This window comes from Botryllus schlosseri, chromosome 8 (assembly GCF_051294905.1).
Source record: "Botryllus schlosseri isolate E-star chromosome 8, Bs_hap1, whole genome shotgun sequence".
Classification (NCBI taxonomy): domain Eukaryota; kingdom Metazoa; phylum Chordata; class Ascidiacea; order Stolidobranchia; family Styelidae; genus Botryllus; species Botryllus schlosseri.
The window spans coordinates 25519124-25545230 of NC_137243.1; the positions used below are offsets into that span (position 1 = coordinate 25519124).

Here is a 26107-nt window from a genome sequence, read left to right on the forward strand (position 1 = left end):
CAGGCCCCCCCCCCAGGGTCATAGACCGAACTTCTGGGGGGCTTCGCCCCCCAGACCCCCCTCCACCGATACACTTTTATCGCTATTCATCGTGTTCATTGTGGGTTTGTTTAGTGAATCAGCTTTTGTCGCCTAAGCGCGCGAAGCGCGCAAAATTTCTAGAATTCATGATTTCATCGGTCGGTATGATCGGGAATTGCATATATTGTTATCAATTTTTATCTTCTTTCAGCTCACGTAATCAGATTTGCCGGTAGAGCTGAGTGAGGTGTGTTTGAAAAGGTAGGACCACTCAATAATAATTAAACATCTTCGGGCGTATACCCGTTGGCAGGAACGAAACAGCACCTCGTCAGGCCCCAAAAAACGTGGGTCTCGGGCTCCCACAGGGTGATAAAACGAACCCCCATCACGTTGTTCGCGTTTGTCACGAAATTAGCTGTACTGTATTGTGAGCCAGCGCTAAGCGCGAAAATTTTCGATAATTTATGATAAAATCGGTCAATCAGATCGGCGATTGCATATATATTATGCTATCAATTTATTGTCCTCTCTACTCACGTAATTAGATTTACCGGTAGAACGGAGTGAAGTGTCTTGAAAACGGGAGGGCCCGTAAATAATGATTAAACATCTTCGGGCGGGCGGACGCGTTGATATGACTTCGTTACGTGATGTTATTTCGTGACTTCCAGTCTGCTATATCAAAAAATATAGAATCGTCCAAACGCAGGCTTCTAAACAAGAGACGCACACGATTTCAAATTGGTATTTCTTCACTGGCATAAAATTTTTCCCAGCGGGATGGTATTTTGTCTTGTGAGGTTCAGATTGCAAAGACAGGAACATTCGGCGCCAGAATTTAGGAGCCTATGGTCAATTAAACCTATACGTATTTTGTATATATAACGAAGTCTTCGGTCTGCATAAGGGCATAGACCTTTTCGGCCAAGCTTTTCTCGCTGCCGATCGTTCTGGCACACTTCTTGGAGTCTCATGTTACATGGCCTAAAACTTGATTGTATGTCTTGGTGGGTGGGGGCACGGTAATGGCCCAATACCCAATAATATAGATAAAAGGCTACTTGAAAAGATTGCATAAATTTTCAAAAAATACTCTATGATTCATGCTAATTCACGAAATAATTTTGGGCCCCCTTCGAGCTCGCCCCCCCCCCAATTGGGGGGTTTGGGGTGCGGCAGTTACGGTGCTGGTCACACGGAACTGGTTGATCCTAGTACCAATTTCGGTATAGTGCATAGTTGGGTGCAAGAAGCAGCTGAGAATGTGGTTACACCATAGACATTATATTATAAGGCTATGGCTACACGGTCAGTCTCGGCGGTTAGATTTGTTGTAACAGATAGGGCTGATGAGTTACAAAAATCAGTTTAGGATATATCATCTTATTCCTGAAACTAGAAATATCAGCACAGCAGGCTCAGTTGACCATTTCTTAATGGCGGACACGGCGACCTATAATAGGTTACCTTAGGTTACGCGTTGCGGGTTTTTCTGAGATTCGAAGTAAACAACCAACATGCCACAGTGACATCACAAATAGCGTCCGGTTAGGTAAGTAGGTAGGGAACCACACATGGAGCAATAAATATCAATATATACGAAATTAGATGCGAAAGAAAGGGACTATATGTGTTGATCGATGTTTCTGTATGAAAAACCAACCTGGATTGAACATTATAACGTGGACAGTAAATATTATTGGTGGCATATATGAGCGGATGAATAGCACTTATTTCGGAGACTGGTCGGTCTCGGTCGGTCATTAATATTGAGCTTTGGGCATGCAAAGGCTGACGGTGCGAAGCTTGTGGCTTGTGATTGAGGAAAGTAGAGACTTTCGTTGAAGATTTCCAGGACTGATGAATGGGATGCGCATCGTAAAAGGTACAGTAATGTATAGTATTAGTTACCGTGAATATCTACGACTGTGCACACCACCCGGATGACTTTGGTTTCATGATTTAAATATTTCAGTCGCCCCATTCTCTGTTCTATTTTGGGATATTAGTCGACTTGTATAATGACCTGCGACACCACATACTCTGCCGCAGAGTAGTTGAAACTGTTAGCTTGTTATTGACATTTATCGGGTCATAGCTTAGATGTGTTTTTATCCACTGCTCGATATGTTTGGCTCACATGCCGCGTCAAATGAGGCACCTTTTCTTTCAATACATTGATCATTTAAGTCATGAATCTGTGCCATATCATGTCAAATGGGGAGTCGTCAACTCACAATGTACCAGCGCCGGTACTTTAAAACTTTTTATATTTTTGTTGGCCTATTTGTCTTAGTCTTTATAAGTCATGTGAAGGTTAGCAACTTATCTTAGTATAGCGATTTACGCATGAATTATTTTTAGTGGAACTGCAAGATACTAGTCACACAGAAGGAATGAAGACGAGAAAAAGAAACAATTGGAAGTTTATCTGGCGGTGGAATTAATTCACCTTTTCTTGGGACCACTCGTGCTATATTTGCATGCCTCCTAAACAAGAATTATACCTCCAGCAGCAATACTTTATCATCGTGAATCATGAATGAATGTCGTCTTGAGAGCGTGAAGAAACTTCTGCGGTATTTTGGCATCACGTTGCTTTGGGATAGGTATGGATGTAGGCTGAGACGTGAATTTACAAGCTGGCATGTAATATGATTTACAAGGACAGCATGTAGGGTTGTGGGTAGGTAGGTAGGTAGGTAAGGCGGTAAAATTACACAGTCTCGGTCGTAAATGTACAGAAGAAAATGTAGATTGAATATACCAGAGGTGACTGTAACATTACAGTCTGGCGTGTAAAGTTGGATTACCGGACGGGTGTTGTTTCTGCGCGGCAGTCCGAATCCTGCGCTGCCGATTATAGGCGCAGAAGCCTGTCTATGGGGTTATCTACGGATGCTAATCGTTGTAATTCATACGCGTGTTCCATAACTTTAATAACATAATAGCACGCTCCAGTCGAAGCCGAATGAAGATAGCTGACGAATAGTGTAGCAACAGCAACATCCAATTGATGAAGATAGCAGGCACGTAGTGCAGCAACAGCAACATACGAATTCATGAAGATAGTAGGCACGTAGCACAGCAACCGCAACATACAACTTGATGAAGATAGCTGACACTTAGCACAGCAACAGCAACATACGGCCGACGAACGTAACAGAATTGAGATTAACGTAAGCAAGGAACCAAAGTAAGTTAAGTAAGATTTACAATTAATTTTGCGTCAACGTAAATAACCAACAAATGGTGGTTCGCAGACGCTTTATATAGCGGTAAGAACAGCCTATCTGAAAAGGCATGATTACAAATGATTACTAAAATCAGGATTACCAAATGAAATGCGCAAGCGCAAACAGTTAAATTTACATTGAGTGACGGTAATGTTATATTACTGCCAAGTGGCTGGCCACCCTGCTTCCAGACATTTCGCGGTAAATCGAGGTAATTTTTTTTTTCAGTGTACACTGTAAAAAATCTGGTATATTTACTGGGAAATCCATGTAAATTTTGCAAGGAATTACCGGTAGCTGCCAATAACTGTGCGTAGCTTGTAATTTTACATTTTGATATGCAATATTACCTCAATTTAGCTCTAAAGTCAAGTTACCAGAATTTCTTCGCAAAATTACTGACAGTTACTCGTTTCTGAAGTTTACCAGGCTATTGGCAAAATTGATTAGCTTGAAAATCTCTGCAGCCAATGTATACGTGGAACTGAATGTTACTGATGTCATTCTCGTGGTGATTTGACCTGATTCAACCTCGTTCGCGAGACTGGGGTCTGTCATACGGACATAGGTGTATGGGAGCAAAAACTTTTAGGGATGCAAAAATATTTTTATCGCCCAAATAGACAATGAATCACAAAAGCAGTTATAATGCATTTGTTTGTTTCGATGTCGCACTGGGAACAACTTTTCACATATTCAGGGCTGAAATACACTGAAAGCAAATGACTGATACACACACACACACACACACACACACTGATACAGAGTCCAAGATTACTCTAGGCTTCCCAATTTCTGGGTAGTGTTGGCAATTCAAAAAAAGTGTTTGTTTCTGCCATGGCGAATACCAAACACATCTATGATATCCTCAATATCAATATTATTTGTCATGTCTCTTTCAAGGTATAATACCGCCATGTTAGTAAGACGTGGATGCCCCATAGTGGATCTCAGATAGGTCTTGAGCCTTCTCAACCCTGAAAAAGACCTTTCAGCAGTGCAAGATGTCGCAGGAATAGTGGCAAAAATCTGTGCGGCCCTCGAGAAATGGGGAAGGGTTTTTCCAATGCCAGTAGACACAAGAAGTTCCGTTCATTCTCCAGCACTTTTGATCATACCTTGCGGATTTAAGTTTTGGAACAGAATACACTCAGATTCCAACAATTCCTGTTCTATGGAATAAAAGGCTGATATTTTTTTAGAGTCATCCATAGTTCCTTTCCCTTGTACCATTTCTGCTAGCGACAGAAGAACTTTCGACGTGTTGTTGGCAAACCGTTCAGATAGCTCAGCAGAGATTCTATCAATCGCATCGAAGTACACTTCATAGCACATCCTTTCCTCATCAGAAAACCCCCTAGTTGCGTCCCTCTCACCATCCTCACCAACCAGTGCTTGGAACCTTTTAGATGGCCACTGCTGTCTCTGGTGTAGAGTCACCTCGATGTCAACATCCTGGCGTTTCAGATGTTCAACAGATTTACAATCGTCTTCCCAGATTCCATGAAATGCCGTTTTAGTCCTTGCATTACGCAAGCATGAAATGGTTGCCAGTTGTTGTGAAATTCCTACATCAATTTCTGTCCCTTGAAGATGGATGGAAAGGCTGTCAGTAAATTTGAAAATCCAATTCAAAATTTTAAGTCCCAAAAGGAATTGGAAATTGCAGACAGCCTTGAGTAGACCAGCAGCATCAACACAGGTTTTCGAATCTTTTTCATTTGAGCAAGCTTTTAGTGCCAATATTATTCGGCAGGTTTGAATGTCTATAGACTTCACCGCTTTATAACGACATACCCAGCGTGTCACACAAATTCCTTTCAGTTTGACATATTTGCCAAATTTCTCTTCATCAGAAAAACTACGTAGAATAGTTTCCCTTTGTGGTGTGTGAAAAAAATTATGCAACGACTGTATCAAACCAAGGGCATTTCTCAAAATGGCATTTGCTTCCAGAGTATCCTGAAGGGCCAAGTTCAAACGATGAGCATGACAATGTACATATACTGCCTGTGGTACAATTTTCTGTATTCTGGTTGCCATACCTTTGTGTTTTCCACTCATGTTAGAAGCCCCATCATAGCACTGTCCAACCAAATTCTCAATGTCCAATCCCAAATCTTCTAAAACTTTTTTACAAGAAGAAACAAAGTTTCGCCTTCAGTGTTTTTTGGATTATAAAAACCGATGAAACTTTCCTTGATTTGACCTTGCATCAGATGACGTATACAAAGCGACAATTGTTCGTCATTACTAACATCAGTCGTCTCGTCAACTATGAGACTGAAAATCCCAGCTTGAGCAATGTTTGTACAAATTGCTTTCTGTACCTGAGTAGCTGCTATATCGACGATTTCATTTTGGATAATTGGGGATGTCCACTGTTTATGTAGTGCTAACGAATGCTCCAGTCTTGACGCTAGCCATGGAATGTCTTTACACCTGAAATTGAGGAGCTCCAGAAAATTACCACGGTTGCTATCTGATTTTTCATCAATGTGGAGTCGGTTTTCAGTATAATTACGTAGGGCAATATTTTGCTGCACAGTGAAAAGTAAACATTCTATTATCACTTTCAAGTAGCGCCTGTTTTGCATTACCTCTTCTTGGTGGCATGCACGCATTTTTGTCAAAATCGAAGATTTTTTGTAGCAAGTGATTTTGAGATTAACCCATTTTTCCATTGCTGTAAGATGAGACTTACACTTTGCATGAATAGTCAACTTATGAGGCATCCTATATTGTAGATACTTGAATGCCTCCTTCGATTTGTTAAATTTCATGCATGGAAAGCATTCTATAGTCTTGTCCTTCTCGTTGAATGTTAGCCAGGATTGAGTTTTAAAAAGCTTCGGATTGAAATCTCTTGGTCTTTTCTCATCATCATACTTCTTCGGATTGTACCGTTGTAGAATTGGTTGGTGAGGTTCAATGTTATAATTAGCAGATGTTTGCAAATCACTACTAGATCTAAGATCGACATTTGACATTGCAATGGTTTTGTAATTTGGAACAGATGACGAAGCATCATCACTGGGCGCTATCACAGGTATTTCTGGCACTGAAGGACAAGACACTGCCACAGTAGGGATATCAAGTTCAGGAGAGCAGGAGTTTACATGTGCACTGTCGATTGGCACCAGTACTGACTGCTGAGACTGTTCAACTTCAATGGGCCGAGCAATGGGTTTGAAAGTTAGCTTGCTTTGTTTAAGATGATCTTCCACACTAAACTCAATTGAACAATCGCCCCCATGAGCAGCCGTTATGTGATCTTCTTTGGAAGACGAAGATATGGATCGACGACAGCTTTTGCATATCAGTCTTGTCCGAGAACTTCTCTTTCGGCTCTTTTCCATTGGATTACCTGCACACAATTCAAAATCGTTACTGGCTATCTAGTAGTTACACTACTTCATAGTGATTTTTGCCAGGGTTGTAATGACTCGAGTCGCTATTGTCTGGTGACTCGACTTGACTCGAGTCATTTCAAAATAAATAAAAATGTCTCGACTCGATAAAGTCCATTGAGTCGACTTGCATGACTCAAGGCTGGGTCTACCAGGACAGGCGCATTTCATTGTAATTTCCAAAAATAGTAAAGTTATCACACTACTATCATTTCGTCTGTCAATACTGATACTTGAAAATGCTACTAAAACCGTCAGAAGTGAGAAAATTGGTATATATATTGCGAATGCGAAGCATACTGTATCACCAAGCAGAGTTGTAAAAAGTGGGTTTCACATGACATTAACTCGGAACTGAACAGTCAACACATTGACTTGGACTAGGACTTGAGTCAAAACAATATGACTCGGACTCGAAACTCCATTTCGTGACTTGGACTCGGACTTGACCCAATGACGAATTGAAAGTGACTCGACTCGAGTCAAAATTTGCGACTGGGAACCTTGTGACTTAGTTACAACCCTGCTTTTTGCTAAGTTACAACCCTGCTTTTTGCTAAGTTAGAGTGCAACTGTGATACGGTATACACGAACTACCGTACCGGTAGTTTGTTTATCAACTTAATTTCAAGTGAACTTATTACCTAGAAAATATCAACTTGAAAAAATTATAGGCAGTAACTTACCGGTTTTGTGCATGAATTTCGTTTTCATAAACTTCCAAACAGGAGACAGAGCGATACTGCTGATTCTGATTCTCACTCAGCCAACACCACAGACCACGATATTTTCTTAAAGTAGCAAAATCTATGTATGAAGCGAGTGGCGCATATAATACGACAAACCTGTCACGAATCAAATATATTTTAAGAGTACCCGCTTTTCCATAACTTCCCGTACCATGGAAAACAGATTTCCATTCATTTTCCCATGCCTTTACTAAATCAACATAGTGATCTATGATTCAACTGTCGCTATCACTATGACATCACTTAGGGTACTACCCACAATGCATCTGTATGTAGCGATGACGTCAATTTACATTGCCGGAGATCGCAGTAGCAAAGCCTTTAGCTATGGCAGTAGTTCGGAGCTTGGTGATATTAGATTGCTTTTTCGATGTACGAGAGATGATTTTAAAATGTGCCTTATATTTTATTCTGTGCCGGGATTACCTCGTGGTATCGTCTATCAGCCGTGTAGTCTTTCTACTTTCCATGCAGTGTGCAATCTGCACATCCTTATCTTTACATCGCCAAGGCCAAGGTGAGTGTCTGATTTCAAATACTATCCAAGTCGTTTCGATACCTTTCTATCTTTTCATCTTTTCATTGTGAAGCGGGTGATAGAGTGATAGCGGAGTGAATAAAGGATCGGAATAAGACTGCATATACGTGTGATATCGGACACCGGGTAGGATACTACATTTGGCGACGAGGATAACGTGTTCTGAGACAATGGCGGATGAGAATAATCATGAGGATGTTGCAGGAAACTTGGCCGCGGCAGCTAGCACTGTCGAATATAGCGCTAGTCCCATGCCAAAATTTGAGATGAGTGGAGATCCCACTGAGATTGCCACCAACTGGAAAAGGTGGAAAAGGGGATTTGGCCTGTACACATCAGTGAAACGCATCACAGCCGATGAAAGGAAAGTCTCAGAATTGCTGCACACAGGTGGCTTCGATTTGCAGGATCTGTATTATTCACTAGTCCCAGAGACTGAGGTTAAAACCTATGCCGAGGTGATTGAAAAACTTGACGAGTATTTATTACCGAAAGGCAATGCTGCTTTCGAAAGATACCTCTTCAGGCAAGTGGAACAAAATCCACAAGAAACTATCCATCAGTATGTTTGTAGACTGAAGCAAAAAGCCAAGTCTTGCAATTTTAAAGATGAAGACGAAGCAATATGTGATCAGGTATTGGAAAAGTGTACGGATAGTTCGCTGAAAAGGAAACTGCTTGAGAAAAGTACTGCATTAAAACTACCCGATTTATTGCAAATATCTGTAGCGCATGAAGCAGTTACTAGGCACCTTATGACCATGAGTCAGCAAGAAGAGTGTGCTGCCGTAAGTGATGACCGTCACAGTCACACAGGCTCCGGTAGAGGGCGAAAAATTACTCGGTCAAGGCGTAGCAGTGACAGAAAGAGAGTTGATACTTCCGTGCGTTGTTATCGCTGTGACGAAACTGGTCATATCTCGACTGACGTGTCTTGTCCGGCCAGGAAGAAGAACTGCGGTCGCTGTGGAAAAAAGGGTCATTTTGAAAAGCGCTGCAGATCCAGACGACCGGCATACCGAGTTAAAGAAACGTTCTCTTCAGATGGATCTAGTAACTCGTCAGATGATCAGGAGGACACAATCTGCAATGTGCACAAGGTTCAGAGGAGTAATTCAAAAACTGCCTACTCCACTGAGGTTGGGGGTAAGGATACTAGCAATGGATTTATTGACTTGACATTGGGGGGAGTTAAATTACAAAGACTCATGATTGACAGTGGCTCAGGTGTCAACACAGTCAATAAACCCACATGGAAATACTTGATATCCAAAGGCTTCAGACACAAAGTGGTTAAGAAGATGGCAATTTGTTTGCTTATGGACAGGATATACCATTGAGTGTATGGCGTGTATTCCATGTCCGTGTCAAGTGTAAAGAAACGACGAGATCATGCAAATGTAAGTTTTACGTGATTAATAAACGTGCAAAGCCGCTGTTAGGGAAAAGAGCTGCGGAAGCATTAAATCTGCTGCGAGTTGGACCTCCAACAGATGAGCTAGCTGGAGAAGTTGTACTACAGCAAAAGGACATTCGTGAGAAAATGTTGAAACAATTCCCGGCTGTGTTCAATGGTATTGGCAAGCTGAAGAATTATCAGCTGCACCTGCACATAGATGGTGATGTCAGACCAGTAGCCCAATCTTGCAGACCTATTCCATATGGCTATCGAGACTTGGTTGCAAGAAAATTGGAGGAGTTGCAGGAACACGGGATAATTGAACCCGTACCGAATAGTCCGACGACTTGGGTATCTCCTTTGCATGTTGTCCCAAAAGCAAATGGGGATGTTCGCCTTTGTGTGGACATGAGGATGGCCAACAAGGCAATTGTGCGAGAGCGTCACCCAATTCCAACTGTGGAAGACGTACTCAATGAACTGTCTGAGGCAAAATTCTTTTCTAAGATTGATCTCAAATGGGGATTTCACCAGATAGAACTTGATGAGGAGTCGAGAGAGATCACAACATTTGTGACCCACGAAGGACTTTTTCGCTATAAAAGGCTCATGTTTGGTATAAGCAGTGCACCCGAGAAGTACAAGATTGTGACTGATATGTTGAGAGACTGTTTTGGGGTAAAAAGCATAGCTGATGATTTAATTGTTTTTGGGGCTAGCAAAGAGCAGCATGACAAGAACCTGATAGGAGTCCTGAAGAGACTTGAGGATGTGGGACTGACTGTTAATGCTGATAAATGCACGTTCGGTTTTCGAAAACTCACATTTTTTGGACACGACCTTAGTGCAGATGGAGTTTCTCCCAGTGCATAGAAAGTGGAGGCGATTAGGAGTGCTAAACATCCTCGGACGGCAGCTGAGGTACGCTCGTTTTTGGGATTGGTTCAGTACTCTTCCAAGTTTTTACCCGATTTCTCACAAACTGCTGAGCCTCTGAGGATGCTTACAAGAAAAGGTGCTACCTTCGTGTGGGGGAAGACTCAGAAAAAATCATTCGAGTTACTGAAAGAAATGATTACAAAACCAATGACACTGGGATATTTTCGCAATGACTGCCAAACCAGAATAATAACAGATGCTGGTCCGGCTGGGTTAGGTGGCGTTTTGACACAGCTCCAAGATGGACACTGGAGAGTCATTTCATATGCGTCACGTTGTTTGAGCGAAGTGGAACGCAGATATTCCCAGACAGAAAAGGAGGCTCTGGCAATTGTTTGGGGATGCGAAAGATTCAACCTATATGTTTATGGAAGGTAATTCGAGATTGAAACAGACCATAAGCCTCTCGAGTTCATTTATGGGGCGAAGTCGAAGCCTTCCGCTCGAATTGAAAGATGGGTGCTCCGATTGCAAGTGTATGACTACAAAGTTGTATATCGACCGGGAAAAGGAAATATTGCTGATGCATTGTCACGATTGAATCCGACTAAGCAGAATGATGATAGTGGATCAAGACAGGATTGGGTACGCGCAGTCGTCAAGGCATCCATGACAGGCACCTTGTCAATAAAGGAGATTGAGGATGAATCTGGAAAAGATGAGGAACTACTTACGTTAAAAGAGTTCATCAAGTCTTGAAATTGGAAAACTTGCAAGATGCCAGGATATCTTGGGGTTTTGAGGAATTATGCGTTTCTGGAAACTTAATATTACGAGGAAATCGCATAATCATACCGAGAAGTCTGCGGCCGCAGATACTGGAAATCGCTCATGAGGGGCACCAAGGTATTGTTAAAACAAAGAATCTCTTGCGCACAAAAGTTTGGCGGCCAAAACTTGACAAAGATGCGGAGAGAATGTGCAGAGCCTGTTATGGCTGTCAAGCAGTTTGTGGATATGCGAAACAGGAACCTATGGAAAGAACTGCTCTACCAACTGGACCATGGCAGGATCTCGCGGCAGATATCCTTGGCCCTATGCCGACTGGAGAGTCTCTTTTTGTAGTAGTCGATTACTACAGCCGGTTCTTTGAAGTCGTCATCTTGAAGACAACTACTTCTTCGAAAATCATCAATGCATTAAATGAGATCTTCGCAAGATTCGGACTTCCAGTGTCTTTGAAGACTGATAATGGTAGCCAATTTACATCGGAGGAGTTTGAAGACTTCCTTCGTGAATATGGTATACAACATAGAACGTCTCCACCACTCTGGCCACAAGCAAATGGGGAGGTAGAAATACAGAATAAATCCCTTGGCAAGGCGATGAAAGTGGCGCATGCCGAAGGAAAGCGGTGGCAGGAGGAACTGTTTAAATTCTTGCTGGCATATCGAGCTACCCCGCAATCGACGACAGGAGTGAGTCCTGCCCAGCTCATGTTTGGAAGGCAAATTCGCAACAAGCTTCCACAGCTTATGGGAGAAGCCAAACAAACGGATGAGGAAATCCGTGACAGAGATTGGCAACGTAAAATGAAAGGGAAAATGGAAGCTGATGCAAAACGTGGAGCTGTGAAGTGCAACATATTGCCTGGAGACAAAGTTCTACTAAAGAATGACAAGCAAGGAAAGCTGGAACCGAGATTTCGAATTTCACCTTACACTGTGAAAACACGGTGCGGTCAAGAGCTGACTTTGGAATCTAGCGATAGAGTTCGATGTCAAAGAAATAGTTCCTTTGTAAAGCCTCTTGTGCAGTTGGAAGAAGATGTAGAGAACGGTTCAGCGAATGATTCTGGAATGAACGACTCAGTGAACGAAGGAACTACTAGTAATAACATGCCTGCAGCAGAACAGCCTTCGGTGCCGGTACAGCCATCTCGGGCGATGCCGAAGAGACATCCGAGAAGGCCTATCAAGTACAAAGACTACGTTTGCGGCAGTGTTTGGTATAGGAGGGGACACAAGTATGGGTAGCTGATTTGTATTCGCCATTTATGCACATTGTAGGGAACTGAGGTGAGCCTATAGCGCCCTCGGGTAAAGACCGTGAAGGTCTGTAGATCTTCCATATTGTTTTGGTGTTGTATTGTATCGTTTCCTTGATATTGCTTTCCTCGAAGAAGGAAAGAGAATGTAGTGTCCTGGCATTGTGGGTAGGAGTCACATGACCGCGGTGCGCGCGTATGCAGGAGACTGGTAGTGAAGCGGGTGATAGAGTGATAGCGGAGTGAATAAAGGATCGGAATAAGACTGCATATACGTGTGATATCGGACACCGGGTAGGATACTACAATTTTTGTGGTGTATTGCACTGATAAAAGTTGCTGATAAACTATAGATAACTAACCTACGTAAGTTAGTTATCTATAGATAAACCGAACCTATGTTAACCTATGACCTCAATGTTTTGTTTCAACCCAGTGACCATGACAAGTTTACTGCGTCTAGCTGCGTTAGCGTCTAGCACTCTAGCTAGTAGCTAGGGATATACTAGGTAATCCTAGTAGATTGTCGTGTCGTTCTTGGCGATGGCATATAAAAGTTGATAAGTTATTTATTTAGTCAATGATTTGAATTACTTTGGATTTTTCAAGTTATTGCTTTGCAAGAAAATGTTGGATAATTAACGTAATCTACTGACATACGTTCAGCATGATAACAAGCTGGGCAAATTCTGAGTGGTTTGATTCCGAATGAGTAAGGTATTAGGTTTCAATTTCAAGCACAGTATAAATCATTAGAATTTCATAACAGTTCAAATGAGTATTTTATGCTATAGAAAAAGAAGAGGCGGAAAATTGGGCAAATTATCTTTTATGTTCGATAGCAACTCTGAAACGTGGAAGAAGCCGAAAATATGGACTTTGCCGCATCGAGAAGATGGCGTATTTGATTCAGATAACGAAATCTGGGATCGAAACAAGATGAAAATATTTCTAAGAGCGGAAAGTCAACCCTCCAACTTGGATGACATTACGACATAGCGTTCAGCGAAACGGTCATAATATGCTGAAACCAGGATCTACTGGTTGCCCGACATATGAGCATGCGACACAATGCAAAACGACAGTTGAGCATGCGACACTACAGCATGGGGACACATTAGCATGGTAACACATGAGCATAGGGACACATGAGCATGGGGACACATGCGCATGGGGACATATGAGCATGGTGAAATATGAGCAAGGGGACACATGGGCATGGGGACAGTTTAGCGTGCGACACTTGAGCATGGTTACACATTAGCATGGGGACTAATGAACATGGTTACATATGGGCATGGTAACACGTGAGCATGGGGGCACATAACGATTGGGACACTTCAGCATGTTAACACTTGCGCATGGTGACATATTAGCATGGTGACATATTAGCATGGTGACAAATGAGCATGCGGACACTTGCGCATGCGACACTTGGGCATGAGACACTTGAGCATGCGACACTTGGGCATGCGACACTTGGGCTTGCGACACTTGGGCTTGCGACACTTGGGCATGCGACACTTGGGCATGCGACACTTGGGCATGCGACACTTGGGCATGCGACACTTGGGCATGCGACACTTGAGCATGCGACACTTGAGCATATGCGACACTTGAGCATATGCGACACTTGAGCGTGCCGCATTTTAGCATGTGCCACATTTTAGCATGCGTCACTTGAGCATGTGACACTTGAGCAAGTTAGCTTGTGTTAGTGATGGAATTTGTTGTCACGTGGTGCAAAAAACCACGCTGTTATAAGCACCACAACATGCTTTTATTAATAAATAAAATAACTCGATTTCACGGCTAGCTTCGTCTGCGGTTAGTGAAACATGACATCAGTGTAAATTGCAGTCTGTATATTTCAATCCTGCACATCACAAGACTGTGCAGTGTGCATGTGCATACCCATGCAGAATGAAGTTTGTTGTCGATGCGGGAACGCCACGATACTGGATATAGCGTTTGTTCTGAAAGTAGATTTTAAACCAGTGATTCCTAACCCGGCTAACCTTCTTGCGGCTCTGATAGACCCCTGAATATGCCACTAAAATATTATAAACAGTTGCTGATGTTTGCCAAAGGCCTCTTCTGAAAACGGAGAAAGAGAATATTTGCAGAATAGCGTCGAAACCATGGATTTATACCCGTCAGAAAATGATATATTCTGAGTTCTGATGGTCATAGACCTTTACAGATTGTCTCTGTGAAGAGTAACTTTCGACACAATTTTACTGGCATCAAAGTATCGGCTGATAGTCAAGTATAAATTGCAATATTACCAATATTACTCAGCGTATAATCCCAATCAAACTTGTGCATTAACTGCTGGAATGTATGAAGAGGTATTACATAACGTTATATATAGTATACTGTAGTGATGATATGCATTTTTAGTATATTTCAATGTATAGCACTCGCCAGTCTTTATCTAGCAATGCTAAAACAACCGATATAGCATCTATAGAAGTCTATATGTGCATCGTACACGCCTTTGAATTAGCTGGACGGTGACATCCAGAGGTAGGCTATAGCTATACCATTAAATTTTCTTTATAAGTATAGGCTTCGCGAGTGTTTTCATGCGGCTCCATATAGGTACTCCGAAGTTTGAAACACTGCTCCGACATCCAAATAGGTTGCTGGGAACCACTGTTCTAAACGCATTTCACATCTGCGAAAGCTTCAGTAAGTAGGCCTGATGGCTTAAAGTCTCCAATCCTCAATAACTGTTACATTATTTGGTATAGCTCAACTAACTACTACTATTGGTAAACCGCCGCGTGACCTGTAATCAAGTTTCGGCTGAACGAAACTTCCCATACATAGCCCAGGCTACTCGCGGCTATACCGTTCAGCAGGTTGTGTGTAAGTTTTAGAGGACTTTCGCGCCTAACCCTGGCTAAGTAGAGCTAGTATAACAAGGTTTAATTCGATCAAGGTTTAAATGTTTTGAATCGAACTAAAAGAGTCTACCTCAACCTCACCGCATGTCATAGAAATACAGACCTACTTCGTCACACTGTTCTCCAGTAGCCCTAAGCCATTACATGGGAAGTATGACCCTCTACAAGTGTACTGTGAGCTTTCCTGACAATTCCTGCTTCAATACCTACGATAGTACTATGTCATACCAACATATATTTGACACAGTTTAACACAAAAGAAATGTGCAAATGAAATTGCATCACAGTAAATCCGTTTCTATCAATTTGTGCAAATGAAAATGCATCACAGTAAAGCCGTTTCTCTCAATTTTTGCTGAAAAGACCAAAATATCATCACTGACAACGAAACATCTGCTAATCTCTAATCAAAATATCTTATCCAGCGGTTCATATTTCAATTCAAACACATAGGCTGATGTTGAAGGCTACTCCCTGAACAAATTCCATTCGCGTCATACTTTGAATTTTGTATGACTGAATAAGTCGTTCAAGTCTGAGATTAAGCTCACGATATCGCTTTTCGGTAGGTGGTGCAGGCATGCCAGCGATCCGTTGTTGAAGCAGAAGGTATTGCATCATCTCCTCCTGCTTCAAAGCTTGCAAAAATCTCCAAGTCGAGGGATGGTCACAGTCGAAATGTCTTTGGATGCCGCTGTGCCATCCCTCTAACCTGTTGTTGGTTCTTGGAATGCCGGATTCAGTTCTATCCTTTACATTCCACATTGATATCTCAAATTTGGATTTACTTCTATCAGCAGTTCCGACGTTTTGTCGGCCAATATAGCAATCTTCAAAGTATTGATAAAGATGACTCAACCCTTCTGGTAGTTCTGCTTCTTGTATCTTTAAATTCAGTTCATCGTATCCAGCGACCACTTCGTCAAGAGGTAGAAATGCTAGAGCACAAAGCATTTTAACGTATTTGCGGACGTCGTTGTTGCAGGTATACTGTTCACTGATGCCGAACCTCTGAACACTCCGCCAGATGGACTGGCATAAATGAAAGTAGCAGTGGCGGCTCGTCCTATAGGGCAACTGGGGCATTGCCCCACCTAAAATTCTGTTCAATAACAATTCTTCACCATTTATAGACGCACACCTATCTATATAAACCGAAATCACAGCGAAAATCGTATACTTCTTGTCCTTTCGCTTGTAAATGCCCATATATAGCGAAGTCTCTGCGAAAATCGAATTCTCTTCTGTGTTTTCGCTTTGCGAATGCCTAGCCGGGGCTTGCCCCGGTAGCGCTCATAACAAGCTTTCACTGTCTATTCTCTCAAAGCCGCGCACAATAAAGAAACGGTGATTTACTCTCTCCTATTCATAAAATTACCGAGCAACCGGGGCACGATAGCTCTGTGCCCTTAAGGTGTGATGTAACAATCGTATCTATAGCTGAACTCTGTTACCGTCATCTGCGTTTAGTCGACCTTTGCTGGTATAGGTCGATTTTAATGGGGTTTCACACGATGAAAACTCTTGAAACTTGTTATGTCATGTCGTGATGGTAGTATTTAACACTGCCCCAAGTTTCAGGGTTTCTACTTAAAGTTTAGGGTAGTAATTCCGTTTCCGAAGTTGAGTGTGTGCTGATCCGTCATGTATCGCAAACAGATTTTACTCAAAAGCCGGTATTGGTATCCATTGGTTTTGACGATGTTCAATACCGAGATCGGTTATGACATTTAGCACGGTAAGTCTTAATGTTAGTATCGAACGCTGTACCAAGTTTTAAGTTTGTCACTGAACTGTGTTAGTGGTAATTTGGTTTCCTAATTCGAGTGAGAGCTGACTAGTCATTTATCGCTAACAGATTTTACGAAAAGCCGGTATTGGTCTCTATTGATTTTAACGATGCTCCTTACCTAGATCCGTCATAAGCTTTTGCACGGTATGTCTTGATTTTAGTATCGAACGCTGTGCCAAGTCTCAAGGTTGACACTCAATGATTAGGGCAGTAATTTCGTTATCAAGGTCGAGTGTGGTAAAGATGTGCTCCGATCTGACACTTTAGCCTACAACACATTGCGGATTTCACGCAAAAGCCGGTGTATCTGCGGTAACGTTAACTGAGATGATGATATCATTCTCAGTTTGCATTCAAATATTTACTTTGATATTATATTCTCCAATGTCAATTTCACCGTGAAATTGTGGCCTTCAAGCCATTTGCTTACAACCCCCTGTCAAGCGCGATAGTTATTTCGTTTTCGATGGCGGCTAACAGCTGATCACTTGATCAGCCTATTCCTCAGTAAATTTTACGCAAAATTCGGTGTTGGTCTGTTCGCATTAATTTTGACAGTGTACCATACCGAAAAGGGCCATGAGGCCACTTCTCGATAATGTCATGTAACAGTATACCAAGTTTAAGGCTTTCATCCACGTATTTATTCGGTAATATATTTTCCAAAGGCGATTTCGCAGCAGACCTATAAGACAGTAATAAAAACGTATGTGTCGTGTTACAGTCTCCAGTTTCAAGACCAAAATCTCTTATGCTGTACCGACTACCGAGACCAAATTTCCGAGGCTGCTATTCTTAGTTCTTTAGAATGATGTTTTGGATTCAATAGGACAGGCCCAATCTATGAGATAACAATTGCGTATCTGTCCGAATTCGTTGACCTTTCCAATTAGGCTTACGCTATCTCTCGAGTTATAGTCATTTTCATTTCTGCAGATAATTAGTCAGGTCTAATGCGAACATGAACCGTGTTGAATCTTTGTTCCGTACGCCGTTTACGCAGTTACCACACTCCAAGTCACAGCTCACCAGCAGACCTCTCGTGGCACATACGTTAAAATCACTGTTGCCGGGAAATTCATGTTACCGTACCATCATTAAGTTACTTGTTTACGTTGGAAAACGCCATTGTGACGTCATCTTGATAAAAGTCGCTTGCAGCCCTTGCCCCACCACCCGATATTGTCACGAGCCGCCACTGGAAAGTAGCAACCACTAACTTTGATCCCAGGGAACTCGCCTTCCAGTGCATTCTTGGAAGCTATTTCAAAATCGATCACGGCGTGCTGCGGTTGAAGACCATTCTGATTGGCTTTCAATATTTTGAACAATCTTCTATATGTCTCTGACCTCTTGTTGGGAAGAAGAGCGTAAACATATGGAACAACATAGTCATCAAGTACAGCATGAATGGTGAAGAACTGATAGAACTGGGAAGGCGCAACTTTGAATGTACCATCAAGCATCCATGTGGAGGATTGTTGCAGTGTGTTAAGCATGTACCGTGATGCAAATACGATAGCTCTATGAGGACTGCATTGCTCCTCTGCAGTCAAGTCGAAGTCGTCATGTAGAAGAAATGCCACTTCATCTGAGCCATGTGACACCGTTTTATATATCTCCGGGATAACAAAATCATTCGACGAGGGCGCCGGTTCAAATCCACCTTTTCGATGCCTGTGTCTCTGAATCATCCTTGAGAGACTCTTCCTCTGTGGTGTCTTGGAGGCGGCTTCCTCGGAAACTCCAGCTAGCATTTGACCAAGTATGCGCCTTGGAGCATCATTAGCAACAGATGCAGCCACCTTTATTTGATCTTTCAGCAATAGTGCCTCTATTCTAGCAGGATCTGGAACGTGACAATGCTGTTGTAATACGTTTACCGCCTGACGACAAGTTATGTAGTCTCTTGAAGTCGCTATGCTGCCTTTACAGCCTCTAAAATCACATCGCCAGTTGGTAGAATTGATATTTTGATTGCTTCGGCGGTAAGAATATCCATGGTACGCAAGTTTTGGTTTTCCTTTTGTAGAAGTAAAAACTCGGTATTCCGACATGTTGCTGCTCCAACTATGAATAGCGCCAACCGAACGCTAATCAAAGCAAATTTTACTGCAACTATACAACTCCAAGATTCGAGAGATCATTTGGTATTCGGGTAGGATTTCGCGCGTTGTTCGGTTTCGAGTCTTTACTCGATAGATTAGACAGCTTGATGATTGCTTGCAGACGTCTGCGGTTTTGTTAATTGCTCGCGATCTGGCAATCCGCGGGTCTGGGTGTGATGTTGGTTGCCTAATATTGCCTTCAATTACGTCAACACATTATATTAGAATTATACGCTGGATGTATAGACGAAATAACACCGCTCAATAACATGACTATTTGACATACTGTAGTAGCCAAAGCCAATATTTTCAAATAATGAAACACCAGACTTCATCCTGAAGTTTTAAGGCATAAGCACAAGCTATTTATTGGATTACTGATGATGGGTATTGGTACCGCGTTGTTGATATTTCCGCCATACAAAGGGACGGACGGTTTATCAACTGTATTGCGATGATCTAACATTGCGTACATTCATAAAGCGCCAGTTCATCTACCATCGTGTATTGCATTTGTCCGCATCGCCGAAGATTCGGTTCTTGTTAGGATTGGAGGATCGCTATTGTAGACAACAGCTTGTGTGTGGTTTTTCAGTAACAGTCATCGTCCATTCGTTTGTACATAATCGCTACGTTTTATATTAAGTGATCAAACAGAGCGTTGAGAGGAATTAACCGATTTTGCGAATCCATCGGATACCTTTCTGGTGAAAAATGTCCTCCGATTTGGGAATAGCCTACGCAGCCAACGATGAAGCCATACGGCGCTAGAACATGATTTCCATCTTATAACGGTGCTATATATTACTGTTGAAATTCTGAATGCAGGCACCAAACATGCTCACAGCGCAATTTCCGCAATATATTCAGGGCCAAACCGTAAAAAAGGGAATGAGTAAGGCCTTGAGTCTGCCCACGGCTTGACTCGGAAAACGCTTGCTCAAACGCCGTATTTCGAGATCGACTGGCATTTCGGCGTTTGGCATTTTCACACCACGAGACCCACGTTTCGGGCAACACGCGACTCCTTGTAGGTACTGACGGCGATAAAACCTTGAAATAAAATAACCGCCACATGTTGACCAAAATGTTCAACATTGATATGACCACTGTCCAGGCGCCGAAAAGACCAGCGCTCGCAGCTTGAACCTCACGTATAAATTGAGACCCACAAAATAAAATAATAAGTCCCGTGTCGAATTGCGAATTTGGAATTGCTTTCGTCTCACGAAAGGATATATCCTTTTAGTTCATCTGGTGTAAACGATTCTAATATATGTGGAGCAATGACAACCTTTATCGCTTTACCCCGATCTTTGGAGCTTTTCAGACAAATCCATATAGTCACAGACCATGCACCCACCCACTCAATCAATTTGCCACTTTCCTCGCACGGCAATCAAATTGGTTACGCGCTAATATATGGTCACATGCCCAACTGTCGCATGCCCAAATGTCGCATGCCCAACTGTCGCATGCCCAAGTGTAGCATGACCACATGCCCAAGTGTCGCATGCTCAAGTGTCGCATGCTCAAGTGTCGCATGCTCAAGTGTCGCATGCCCAAGTGTCGCATGCCCAAGTGTCGCATGCCCAAGTGTCGCCAAGTTTCGCATGCTCAAGAGTCGCTTGCTATTGTGTCGCATGCTCAAATGTTCCATGCCCAAATGTCGCATGCCCAAGTGTTGCATGCTCAACTGTCGCATGCTCAAATGTCGCATGCTGAACTGTCGCATGCTGAACTGTCCCATGCTCAAGGGTCGCATGCTCAAGTGTCTGCATATCCACGTGTCGCATGCTCAAGTGTCTGCATGTAGACGTGTCGCATGCTGAAGTGTCGCATGCGTACATGACCCCATGCTCATGTGCACCTTTGCTCTTATGCCCCCATGCCCATGTGTCCATATGCGCATGTGTGCCCATGCTCTTGTGTACCCATGCTCATGTGTCGTCAAGGCTCATGTATCGCATGCTCATGTGTCACCATGCTCAAGTGGCACTTATTAAATTGTCACCATGTTGATGTGTCCCGATGCTCACGTGTATCCATGCTCGTGTGTCCCTATACTTATGTGTCCCCATGCTAATATGTCCTCATGTTAATATGTCCCTGTGCTGATATGTCTACATGCCCACGAGTCGCCATGACCAAAAGTCGCCATGCTCAAGTGTCGCATGCTCAAGTGTCGCATGCTATTGTGTCGCATGCTAATATGTCCACGGACCGGATCTACTATCTACATATATGGAAAATGTTTCTAAAGAGCGCCAGAGCGGAAAAGCCAGCCATGGGTGTTCCAGGCTAATCTGGAGGAAGATTGCCCAATGCCGATTGATGACACAGTGGACACTGGACAGTAATGTAGTCATAATATACAGAAACCAGGATATAGTTGAGGGGAAAACATTTCCCAGGAACAGAAATGCAAACCATGCATGTCCCAGGCTAATCTGGAGGAAGATGCCGATCGATGACATAATGGACATTTGATCATAATAATATTATGCTAAAACTGGAATTCAAATTAAGACTTCGATTCTCTGTTCGTGCGCTTGTCATGGTGCCGTTAACTCCGTAAGAATCAAACGTCATTGATCTGATAACTCAATACTGCAATGAATGTAGTTTTGACAGAAATATGCCCGTTACGTTAAATATATGCTCCTTGTATATTGTTAAACAAGTTTCTGTCACTGATTTTGTAATATAGTAAGGAAACTAAAAAAGTCAATTCGTGACAATCTCAGATATTTGGATAGGGGATGCGCCCGCATCCGTCGCATACTACTCCCATACACCTATGCATACGGAAATTGTTGGCCCTAGTACCAATTTCAGTATAGTACAGAGTAGGGTAAAAGAAACAACTGACAATCGTCGATAGCCACTATATTATATTATAAGGCTATGGCTATACGGCCGGTCTCGCTAGTTACATTCGTTGTCACGGATAGGACTGATGTGTTAGAATATCAGTTTAGGATGTATAATATTGTTCGGGAAACTAGAAATATCAGCACCGCATGCTAAGTTGCCCATTTGTTAATGGCGTGGCGAACAAGGCGACCTGTAATAGGTTACTTTAGGTTACCGTTACGCGTTACTGCTTTTTCTGAGAATCGTAGTAAACAACCAACGCACAACTGTGACATCACAAGCAGCGTCCGGTTAAGTAAGTACGGTAAAGGCTGCTGCACACTGGCTTTGCGACACGACTAAAACTGGTAATTCCCCGATCATGTCGCGCTCACGATCGCGGTAGTTGCGTTCTGCTGCACACTGGGACACCGAGTCGTAACGTGTACCAGCTTAATGATTTCATAACAGTATAGGTTCTTGGTTATTACTATTGAAGAACACATCAAGATACTTCCTACACATATGTGTTTTCTGTGTGTGCTGACAGCATTTTGCTTATGCTCCGAATTTTGATAAGGAATACACCATAATGCCACTAAAATATTCTCAAATTCGAAAACTCAGTTTATTATTTCAACTCAAGACGCAGATGCACAATATACAGTACCCCAGATACAAAGTTTATAAACAAGAAGGTGTCTAATCGTTGAAATGCCCTGACAGTCCATCAATCAGATATCTTTATAATATATAGGCCTACTCTTCTTGGCCTACCGGTACTTTCGTAATGTCAAGCATGTCAGTGGCATTGGCGGGCTAGCGGTCGTGTTCTCTGTTATTCATCTTGTATTGTGAACATGTAGTAATTTAATTATCAAATATATCTTCATTCCGTTCATCCATCTTCAAGTTATCAACTTGAGGTTGAATCATTCTTTTTCTGGGCTTGCTGGATCATACATCGCATTGAGTCAATCCCGCACAGCCTTCACCGTGTAACCCAAGATAAATTACGCATCTGGTACACGAGAACGTTAAATTTGGAAGTTGAACGATTAGAAAAGATTGCAACAGCACCGTCGAAATAAGAGCGCGTGCTTATTTTCTACTGAGACTGAGCCCGCAACTCGCGACAAAGTTGGAATTTTTCAACTTTGTCGGCGAGTTGCGCAGCCCGCTCGCCGACGCTTTGTTGCGTAGTCTGGCGACGCGTTGTGCATGGTTTTGTCGACGCGTTGTGCATGGTTTTGTCCAAGACAGGCGCGATTCTCTCGTTTTGTCGTGTCGCGAGAGCCAGTGTGCAACAGCCTTAAGTAGTGACAACATATGGAATAAATATCAATTTATACGCAATTAGATGGAAAAGAAAGGGACTAGATGCAGTAGCGGCTCGTGACAATATCGGGTGGTGGGGCAAGAAGGGCTGCAAGCGACTTTTTATCAAGATGACGTCACAATGGCGTTTTCCAACGTAAACAAGTAACTTAATTATGGTAAGGTAACATGAATTTCCCGACAACACTGATTTTAACATATGTGCCACGAGAGGTCTGCCGGTGAGCTGTGACTTGAAGTGTGGTAACTGCGTAAACGGCGTACGGAACCAAGATTCAACACGGTTCATGTTCGCACTTGACCTGACTAATTATCTGCAGAAATGGAAACGACTATAACGATAACTCGAGCCTAACTGGAAAGGTCAACGAGTTCGGACACATACGCAATTGTTATCTCATAGATTGGGCCTGTCATATTGAATCCAAAACATCATTCTGAAGAACTAAGAATAGCAGCCTCGGAAATTCTGTCTCGGTACAGCATAGAAGATTTTGGCCTTGAAACTGGAGACTGTAACACGACACATACGGCTGCTGCGAAATCGTCTTTGGAAAACATATTACCGAATAAATACGTGGATGAAAGCCGTAAACTTGGTACACTGGTAAGGCTAATTCACACATGCACGGTTCCCGGCCACGATTTTTGCCGTACGGTTTTCCATCGTATGGTCGTACGGCCGACTTGCCGTGGAAATGTTCACACATGCACGATTCGTTCACGGCGGCTGTCGCCACGGCTATCGCACGGTTGATTTCTTCGCTTTTTTGCTGCCGTACGGAAAGTTGGATCAAACGAACTTTCCGTGGCTATCGTTGCTGCCGTGAGCTCAGTCGAAAGTGTGCTCCTATGGATTTAGCAGCTTGTCGTGTTGAATGTATTGAATAATTATCGAAGGAGAGTGCTTCTATGTTGTGTTCAGGGTGTATATTGGTTGTACGAAGAAATATGTGTTATGAGAAGGTGAGTTTACCGGTAGCGGTAGGATGTGTAGATACATACCAGACGGCATGCCGGTGTGATGGTACTGCCATGCAGTAATCTGCAGTAGTAATCAGTCGTTTTGTTATGTATGCTCGCCAGTTGTGGTTATTCTATATTATTATGCGATGAGTGTTTTGCATCTGGCAACGATAGTGCGATCAGGCTGACTCAGTTGCACGTGTTTCTATAGCAGTCTGTTTTCTGCATACCTGATAAATCACTGCTTGTGATCACAGGGCTACCTGCTATTCACTTGTTCTGGTTTAATGTGTGGGTCTGATTTAAGGACTGCTACAAGTCATTTCATAACCTTGTTATCCTTGTATACACGCAGTTGATGTTAATTATTTTATTTGCATTTGACATTTTAACCTAGAATTCCATGTCCTGTGTTGTGATTATCATGTAGCAAATGAGTACCTAGTTAGTTGATAGAAGCTGGTAATTCATTCCTGCAACACTATTTCATTTTATCAACTATCAACTAAAATGAGTTCAGATTCATATTATATTGATGCATGCATTTTTACTAGATAATGGTGTCTTTCCAATCTCACTACATCTGATTACAGAAATTGTACTCTATAATCCTTTCCACTACTAAAAAATCAGGCCAGTTGTTGATGACAGCCTACATCAACATCAATTGCTGATGTAGGCCTACTGCAAATATCTGGTATGTCCATTTCCATTCATTTCTAATATTCATTTTAGTATTACTGCTGTAATTTCATTCAGTGGGGCAAATGAAAACTCGATGGTCGACTTCGAGGAGCAATTTTTGGGAAAGAGGGAAACATTCATTTACTCCTAGTTGAAATGCTGCATTTGCACAAGATAGGACATCATACTAGAAGAAAATGTTTCTCGCATCCAACGCAGAGAATAGGTCGTGACAAAGTACAAATTTTTAGCTTCTTTGTTGACCATACTCATCTGTGTATCACTGTTGCCAACCTGCCAGATATTGAAAAAGTTCACTACTCTGATAGTTTGATTACTGCAGCAGAATAAGTTGGAAGCAATGATTGGTTGAAGTGACAACATCAGATATTGTGAATTGTGGTGAATCTTTGCATGAAGTAAAATTCAAAGGCATTGCTGTAAAATAAGCTTTCAAATGTTTTAATATTGGGATTTAGAAACCACTGCCAGAGACAAATGATGTGAAACAAGCTGATGTGTCAACTAGCACTGCTACGTCATCTCTTGCATCCACCAACAACGCATCATTGAACTCTACAATTGGCAGACAATAACCAGGGAAGAGCGAAGATACTATGATGACAGACATTTGATGCAGGTAGGTGTAGCTGTGATGTATGACTTGTCACGCTATGCATGTAACATATAGATTATATCTTATTCAGGGTGAGATGATAAAGTTTCTACAGAAGAGCACTGACCAGTTTTCTGCACCCTGGAGTGATATGATCATTTTGCGCACTTAATGGCGGCACAGTTATGAGTCAATGGAGGCTGTGTGTGCTGCTGCAATAATGAAGGACATTATGCAAACTTTTCCAAGTTTATGATCGCAAGAACCAGTTGGAAACTAGCACTGTTATTTCATGCATACTGTTTTGTCTAAATGAATATTACTGCATCGATTTAATTGGTACCGTTGTATTGCATATTATTCTTGTTTCTTTCTTCAAATGTATGCATTCTGTATTTGCAGATGTTGCTTTCAAGTGTAACCATTTCATTTTATTGCATAACATGATTGAAAATTCAATTCTGTATTGTAAGGCACACTTGATTTCTTGGAATGATCAGGAATAGGTGACTATTTATCCAATGTGGTCAGAATATTCAGCGTTGCTACTTAT

The 26107-nt window shown here is 42.3% G+C and overlaps 1 protein-coding gene and 3 long non-coding RNA genes across 5 annotated transcripts in view; 3 read left to right on the forward strand and 1 right to left on the reverse strand.

Moving 5' to 3' along the window:
- The window catches only part of LOC145445392 (uncharacterized), a 55183-nt gene extending 40581 nt beyond the window's left edge, over positions 1-14602 (forward strand). The window contains exon 2 of the long non-coding RNA XR_013916993.1: positions 14205-14602. This is a non-coding gene — a long non-coding RNA (uncharacterized LOC145445392). The remainder of the gene's footprint in view (positions 1-14204) is intronic.
- Positions 1-26107, reverse strand: part of LOC145445387 (antizyme inhibitor 2-like) — a 79525-nt gene that overhangs the window by 27308 nt on the left and 26110 nt on the right. The gene's annotated exons all lie outside the window — the stretch shown is intronic.
- Positions 1784-2545, forward strand: LOC145445391 (uncharacterized). The gene is made up of 2 exons (XR_013916992.1): positions 1784-1909; positions 2389-2545. It is a non-coding gene; the product is annotated as an uncharacterized LOC145445391 (long non-coding RNA).
- LOC145445390 (uncharacterized) lies at positions 23949-25820 on the forward strand. 2 transcript variants are annotated; one of them, XR_013916990.1, is made up of 3 exons: positions 23949-24951; positions 25418-25578; positions 25646-25818. It is a non-coding gene; the product is annotated as an uncharacterized LOC145445390 (long non-coding RNA). The 2 variants fall into 2 exon arrangements; XR_013916991.1 differs by lacking the exon at positions 23949-24951 and adding an exon at positions 24975-25164 and having other exon boundaries at positions 25646-25820.